The sequence below is a fragment of the Orcinus orca genome, chromosome 2 (genome assembly GCF_937001465.1).
Source record: "Orcinus orca chromosome 2, mOrcOrc1.1, whole genome shotgun sequence".
Taxonomy (NCBI): Eukaryota; Metazoa; Chordata; class Mammalia; order Artiodactyla; family Delphinidae; genus Orcinus; species Orcinus orca.
This window is the reverse complement of record NC_064560.1, coordinates 106822544-106830960: the sequence shown is the minus strand read 5'-3', so window position 1 is coordinate 106830960 and position 8417 is coordinate 106822544.

Genomic DNA, 8417 nt, shown 5'->3' with positions numbered 1-8417 from the left:
GTGCTCCTTCCTCCCTGAGCTAGAGTACCGGGGGGAGGGGACAGGGCAGGGGACTGACGCAGGTAATGGGGAACATCAAAAGGTGATGGTTGACTGAGGAAAACCTGCTCTCCCAACGTGAGGAATGTGGCGCTTTCCTTTGTATGCGAAGATGCCAGAGTCTGGGCTCACTGAAATCCTTACTTTGATGTGCACCCTCAGCTGTCTGGGGCCTCCATTCTGTATTTGCATATCCTGAGTTCCTCAGGGCGCGCGGCTCACACTGGAGGGCTGCAAGTGCTGATGACTGTGACATACTTTGTTTACTGACATGGCAAAAAATATTCCATTTCTCACAGGCTTGAGGGGCAGACAGTGAAAAAGAGTCAGAGCATCTCACTCAGCATGTTCTTTGGTTTACATATAGATAATATTTTTACCTAACTGTGCTAATAGAGGTTCTCAAGTCCAATCAAATTGTACTACTGCCCTCTAGGTATTCATTTCATCAATATTCATAAGATAAATGCCTATAGATTTGACTTAATCCATTTAAATAGGATAATGATTTTTAAAGGAAACGTAATAGAAATATAACAACAAAGCCTTTACCACTAAAGGCTGGGTCTGCAACAACCTAAATAAATGTTCCATTGTTAAAATATTGAAAGATGTATTCAATAGAAATATCAACAAAAATGACAAATAATAAGGAAGCAGAATGTTGAAATGTTCTATATCATTAAAGTGACAGAATATCATTTATTAGTAGGCACTGGGGGCAGAAAATGTCTGAATTTATATCTTTGTCATATTTGTACAGTTGTTTCAACAAGTAACTTAAAGACAAAATGGAAAAACAAGGAGGTTTGTGCCTGAGATCATGTTGATGTGCAACCGGGGATGGCCACCTTGTGCCAGGTGAGTTAAGTTTACCTGGCAGGTAGACCGCAGAGCTCCTGAGAAGCAAGGGTTGGAATTTTTCTCCTGGGTGCCCCTTAGGTTCTGGGACTTGACTGATTGTGAGTCATGTTGGGGGAAAGACCTGATCACAGGAAACTGTGGGAATAGAGTGATTTAGGTTGCAGCTAACAACATTCATCACGGCTCATGGCCTGAATGAATTTTAAAGAAACAGGAAAACAAATGCTTCTTATGGAATCAGAAAATGTGAGGGCTGGACAATCCCACAAAATGAGGAGCACCCATCCCATTTTCCAGATGAGGAAACAGAGGCGCAGCAAGGTGAAATCCCTCACCCAAGTTGCACCCGTCTCTCCTCCCCACTACATGGTTCATGGAAGCAGGACTCTTCCTGTCGTGATCACTGCTGAACCCCCAAAATGGCCAGGTATTTAGCAGCTGCTCCAGAAATTTTGGTTGACTGTCGGAACAATGTTATCTCTTTCTTTCTCACTCTTATTCAGGATTGTGCCAAGAACTCCCCAGGTTTCAATGTAATTCGATAAATGTAAATATTAATTGAGTTTTGTTGTGATGAGGACTTAGGCTTTGAAGGTAACAGACTTGGTTCAGATCCTGGTTCTGCCACTCAATAGCTGTTTGGCTTTGGGAAAATTAATAAACCTCTCTGAGCTTATTTCCTTGTTTGTAAAGTTGGGATAAATATATCTGAGCCAGCAGAGCACTTGCATGAGAGATGTGCACTAAATATTGGTCTTTCTCACTCTCTTACGGCATCTCTCTGTTCTTCCCAGATAAGTTGTACAGAAGGATATAGTTCCTTTGAAAAATAATTAATTAATTGATTGATTAATTAGTTTTTGGCTGCGTTGGGTCTTCATTGCTGTATGCGGGCTTTCTCTAGTTGCGGCAAAAGGGGGCTACTCTTTGTTGATGTGCACGGGCTTCTCATTTCGGTGGCTTCTCTTGCTGCACTTGTGGAGCACCGACTCTAGGTGCGCCTTCTTTAGTAGTTGTGGCCTGCAGGCTCAGTAGTTGTGTTGCCTGGGCCTAGCTGCTCCGTGGCATGTGGGATCTTCCCTGACCAGGGCTCTAACCCATGTGCCCTGCGTTGGCAGGCAGATTCTTAACCACTGCACCACCAGGGAAGTCCAATATAGTACTTTATAAAGAGGGGTTTTAATTTGTTTCAGATAGTGTACATTCTTCTTGTAGAAAAGATTATTCCACTCTAGAAACATTAACATGCAATAGCACTACAAATGCAGTATTATATGGGATAGATATTATAAGTAATTTTATAAGTAATTGGGTAAAGGCCAAAGCACTAGGTACTGGGGAGTAAGAAGACTCAAATCTGGGGTGCCCCCCCACACCAATTTCAAGAGCAAGGTGTGATTTTCAAATCCATATTTCATCTGGTCTTTGTTTCTCATCCATCCTCGGTGTCTGCCTTTCTCGAGAAGGCTCAGATCCTCCGCTTTCACACCCTCCTGGCTGGCTGTGCCCCAGCTCCCGTCCTGGACCCTCTGCATGCCTGGGTGTGCCCACTCTCCCTGTGCATCACCACCTTTGCCAGGGAGCTGCTGTATTGTGCACTGCTTACTGTACCCCAGAGTACCTAGACCCTTCTGGTCCATGAAGTACACTCTCATCACCATGAGTGCACGCCCATCCCCTTACCTTATATCCTGCCTCTAAGCCAGGCTTGGGGGTGACTACAGTGTGCATTCAGCTATGTGAGCTGCTGGGATCAAAGTGAAGTTCCCAACTTTAGAAGTTGCAGGCTTGAGGGGCACACAGTGATTTAAAGTCGGGTCACCTGACGTAAAGTGGGGGCTGATTGATTTAAAGCCATGGCAGCTGACTTAAACCCCGCTTCTCTCAGCTGCAGGACGAGACCAACATTGGCGGTGCTCGGGTTCGCTCCAAGACAGCACTGCTGTTCAGGAAGAGCTTCCAGTAGCGCCTTAGTGCAGGGGGACTTGGTGCCTTGTCTTGCCCCTGCCCTCAGAGGGGGACCACCTGCTCTTTTGGAGGAGAATCAGGGAGGGGGAAGTGCAGAATCCTGGCTGGAGTTGCGGCACCCCTTGTCTGATGGCAGGGAAGGGGAGGCGGGGCTGTGTGGTGTCCAGGGGCTGGACTCACCAGGTCGACTCAGCTTCTCAGCCTCCTAACCGCCCCCCACACCCCACAAGAGTCTCCAATAATATGAAATTGTGCCTTTGGTTCTTGGTCTTCAAACTCATACCCAGACTCCCAGGTCCCTTGATTCATCCAGTTCTTCTGTGCTCTTTTTTGTATTAGATACAGTCCTAGAAGAAGGGGGTGGGGATGGGACTGGAGGGACCCCCGCAGCACTGGCCTCAGCTGACTAAGGAGAACTGGGGCCTGCGCTCTCACTTATGTGTGAATACCCTTAAGGCGGAATCGAGGGGGCCAGTTAGAGGCAGTCCTTGCTGCCTCAAGTGAGTATGGATCACCGTTGGATGGGAAACACTCTGAGCCCTGAGAAGTACTGTTAGGAGGATGTGTTCCTCCCTCGGCTTCAAGGATGTGGGTGGGCTTCAGGGCTTCAGTTCCCCTCCAGGCCTCCAGGTCCGACTGCACCCCAGCGGCCTTGCAGTCCTGCCTTCCTGTCCCAGAACTTCTCAGGCTCCAGGAAGAATCCAGACTGCAGAGGTGGTGCCTGAGCCTTCCAGCTTAAGAAGTGCTGTCCCTGGGGACCCAACAGTGGAGGGAGGAAGGGTGAAGGGAGTAGGGCGGTAGGGTAGGGAGGGATAGCTGCCCTGGGAAACGTTGAGAGAGAAATATTGCCTCCCACACCCCATGCCCCCTGCAACTGACCCATTGATGCCATAGGATCTCAGGGCCGTTTAGTCAGAGATGCCTCTGCTTCTTTACTCCTGTGTTCAAAACTATGCAAAACCAACACTTAGTCCTCTTGCTGCCTTGCCAGGACTTTTAAAGCACTGTTCTTTTGAAATACTCGTTTCCTAAACAGCAGTTTGGAGCTGTCCCAGGTATTTAAAAGTGTTCTCCTTAAACTGAGACTAAATCCTTCTCTTTTGGAAAAATGAACTGCACTTCAGAGGAGATTGTCTTTTCTGCCTATTCCTTCCTTCTACTGCCCTCTTAAGAACCCGTGTGCTCAAAGAGCTTGGTGATTTATTTTTTGCTTGATGTCAAGAAGAAACCTTCCCCATGCACCCCAAAAAGCTTTCCTGGAACATGGGTGTTTCAAAACCATGACAGTGTTTTGCGGTTAGTATACACTGGGTAGACTGCCTAGGAATCCCTCCAAGAACCAGAGGTGAGCAACACTTTTACCTATTTGATTGGATGCCCTTCAAGTTTAGGAAGGTCCCATTCTTATGCCCCAGCAGATAAGACAGAGCCCTGGATGGCTGTGTCTGTGATTAGATAACTTCTCATGATTTTATTTCCCTTACTGTGCTGCTGCTTCTAGGTTTAATTCATTTCATTACCTGTCCATTTTTTTTTTGTTTTTTTTTGTGGGGGGGTAAGCAGGCCTCTCACTGTTGTGGTCTCTCCCGTTGCGGAGCACAGGCTCCAGACACGCAGGCTCAGCGACCATGGCTCACGGGCCTAGCCGCTCCACGGCATGTGGGATCCTCCCGGACCGGGGAACGAACCCGTGTCCCCCGTATTGCAGGCAGACTCTCAACCACTGCGCCACCAGGGAAGCCCTACCTGTCTATTTTTAAAGAAAGACTGACAAAGTCACTGTAATAGGTCAGGAGTCTGAGCTCAGCGTTGGTCAAAGGTACTCACAGGGAGGAAGGTGGATAAAAATAGGTGGGTAAAATAGGAGGGTTGGAACGTACAGCCAGGACAACCGTGTTCACCGTGCGTACTAATAAAGGCCAGGATCTCCTCATTTATCTGTGGTGGGAAGTTCTGATGGTTTCACAGGATCAAACTCAAATCGTATTCAAAATAGGGGGCTTCCCAGAGGGCGCTGAAGCACCGGCAGAGCCCACCTGCCACTCCCAGTTTGGCACTGCAGGGTCAGATTTGGGTTTGGAGATGGGGTTGTTGTAACCCCAAGGAGGTGAGCAGAGAGGAGGAGTTGATTACCGGTCTCCTCTGACTCTCTGGCCCAAATTACCTGGCTTCACAGGGGGGACAGAGATATGCTTTCAGCAACTGAGGGGTCACTTGCAGGCTGGTGGGGTTGCCCAGTGGCCCGACAGCCTGACAGGCTGACTGTGGTGTGACCGCCCTTTGTTTCTCCAGAATCTGTACATCAGGAGGTGCATGGCTGCGGGAGCCCATTCACCGACACCCCCCCCAAGGGGGATGGCACCTTCCCTGGCTGTACCTTGTGATCACCAGGTACTTGAAATGACTGGGAGTTTTTGACTTCAAGGAAGAGCTCACATAACCACTTCTGCCTCATAATGTGTGGCATTTATGATAATGGAAAGACATTATAAAGAACGGGTAGAAAACTCACCTGTTGGTCTCCATGTAGGAGTTTATTTTGCACGAATCCCTCCTACATGAGTAGATAGCAGAGGTTTATTTTTGTTCCTGTGTGTGTAGTTGTGGCAGAGGATGTAGGTATGGTAATTTGAAGCCCTCAAAGAAATATTCTCAGAACTCTCAAGACTTTTCCTGATTGGAACGGAAAGAGAGCTGGAAAAGGCGGAAAAGAAAAGGAGGAGGGAGAACGAAGGACTATTTCTCAGTAAATTCACCTTCCTGGTTGATTGCTCTGTCTTCTCATTTCTTTTAACTTCTATGTATGTCTAATGGAAAAATGTAAAAAGGCTGATTTTTATGCTTTAAAAGATTTTACATCACAAAGAACCTAGAAGTGGCTAACAGAACTTACTCAAGTCAATGTTACATAGAGACTTTGATATTAATTTGTATACTAAAGTGGGTTAATCCAAATTTTCTCTTTCTCTTTGAGTGAATATTTGTAACATATTTTTGTAGATAATAATTTATCCTAGATATACAAAATTGTGAGAATGGGTACCATTTTTCACCCCTTAAATGAATAGATCGTACACTTTAAATGCCAATGTTGTGTCTTACATGTTGTTTTTTAATTCCTTGATTTCCAAAACTTGTGTTTATTTAATTGATTTCTACCTAATAACCAGTGTCTCCTCTTTTTTGTTTCTTACTTTATATTTTATTGATCTATAGTTAATTTACATTATTATATTAGTTTCAGAGGTACAACATAGTGCTTCATAAATGTTTAGCTTGTTCTCCATTTATACTTATTATAGAAGAGTGGCTCTATTCCCCATGCTATACTGTACGTCACTGTAGATTATTGATTTTATACATAGTGGATTCTTTCTCAGAATCTCCTACCAATATTTTGCTCCTCCACCTTGTCTCTCCCTGCTGGTAACCGCTAGTCTGTTGTTTAATCTCTAGTCTGTTTTGTTGTTGTTGTTGTTGTATTCAATTTTTTAGATGCCACGTGTAAGTGATAACCTACCAGGCTTGATTTCTCTGCGGCTTATTTTACTAAGCATAATACCTTCCAGGTCCATCCATATTCTTGCAAATGGCAAAATTTCATTTTTTGCTGAAGTCATCATAGAAAATCTTTTTTGTCCCCTAACCTATTGATGAACACTTAGTTTGACTCTATATCTTGGCTATGGCAAATAACACTGTTATGAACATTGGTGTGCAGTTATGTTTTTGAAATAGTGTTTTTGTCTTCTTCTTATATACCCAGGAGTGAAATTGCAGGATATTATGGTAGTTCTATTTTTAGTTTTTTGTGGAACCTCCATTCTGCTTTCCACAGTAGCTGCACTACTTCACATTCACATCAAGAGTGTACAAGAGTTTCCCTTTCTCCACATCCTCACTAACCTTTGTTATTTGTGACCTTTTTGATGACAGCCATTCTGACAAGCCTGAGGTGATATATCTCATTGTTTTGGTTTGCATTTTATTGCCAATTAGCTATGTTTAGCATCTTTGTGAGTTCTGGCTGTCTATCTGTATTTTTTCCTTGGAAAAATGTCTATTTAGGTCTTCACATTTTTTATAAAAATATTTTGTGTGTTGTTCTGATATTGAGTTGCATGTGCTGTTTCTGTAGTTTAGATATGAACCCTTGCTTGGTCATCTTTTTGGTGTTAACCTCTTCTGTGCAAATATTGTCTCTACTTCAGCAGGTTGTCTTTTCATTTTGTCTTTGATTTCCTTTGCTGTGCAAAATCATTTAAGTGTAGTGAAGTCCCATTTGTTTATTTTTGCTTTTGTTTCATTTGCCTTTGTAGACTGAACCTAAAACTGTTGCTATCATTTATGTTGAAGAATGTTCTGTATTTTCCTCTAGGGCTTTTAGGGTCCTACATTTAGGTCTTTATTCAGTTTTGTGTTTATTTTATATATGGTGTGCTGAAATGCTCTAATTTTATTCTTTTCCATGTAGCTGACCAGTTTTCCCAGTACCACTTATTGAAGAGACAGTTTTTTCTCCTTATTGCCTGCTTTGTGATAAATCAATTAAATATAAGTGTGTGGGCTTCTTTCTGGGATCTCTTCTATTCCAGTGATCTTTGTGTCTGTTTTTGCTCTGGTCCAATTCTCTTTGATTACTGTCGCTTTGCAGTATAATCTGAAGTCAAGGTGTGTGATGCCTCCAGCTCTTTTCTTTCTCAAGATCGTTTGGCTATTTGGGGTCTTTGTGTTTCTATACAAATTTTAAAATTACTTTTTCAAGTTCTGTGAAAATGCTTTGGTATTCTGATAGGGATTGCATTAAATCTGTAGATTGTCTTTGGTAGTATGGTTATTTTAACAGTATTAATTCTTCCAGTCCATGCACCTGCTATATTTTCCCATCTTTTTCTGTTGCCTTCAACTTCTTTCACCAATGGCTGATAGATTTCTGAGTACATGTCTTTTACCTGCTTAGGTGTGCTTGTTCCTAGGTATCTTATTCTTTTTGGTGTGATTGCATATGGCATTGTTTTCTTAATTTTTTTTCTTTCTGACAGCTTTGAGTTTTATTTTTTCTTCTTTTTCTAATTCCTTCAGGTGTAATGTTAGGTTGTTTATTTGGTATTTTTCTTCTTTCCTAAGAATAAGCTTGTATCACTATAACTTCCCCCTGTGAACTGCGTTGGCTATGTCCCATAGATTTTGGATCATTATGTGTTCATTTTCATTTGCCTTGGGTATTTTTAGAATCCCTCTTTAATTTCTTCAGTGTTCCTTTCTTCTCCTTTTATTCCCTTCATCTGTGATATGAGGACTATCTTTAATATTATGTTTGGATTTCTTTCAGTTTTGTGTGTGTGTGTGTGTCTGATTATTTAAGTTGCTGAGCTCTGAATTTCACATGGACACTAACAACACTGCATTGTTACTCTGCTCCCCCTCAGTTACTGAATTTGACCTTGTATTTTACATCTACTTCTTTCATGTGTCCCTTAACTTCTTAATGTGAATATAGATGATTTTATTACTGTTTTCTTTCATCCTTCCTATTAGCTGTGTAC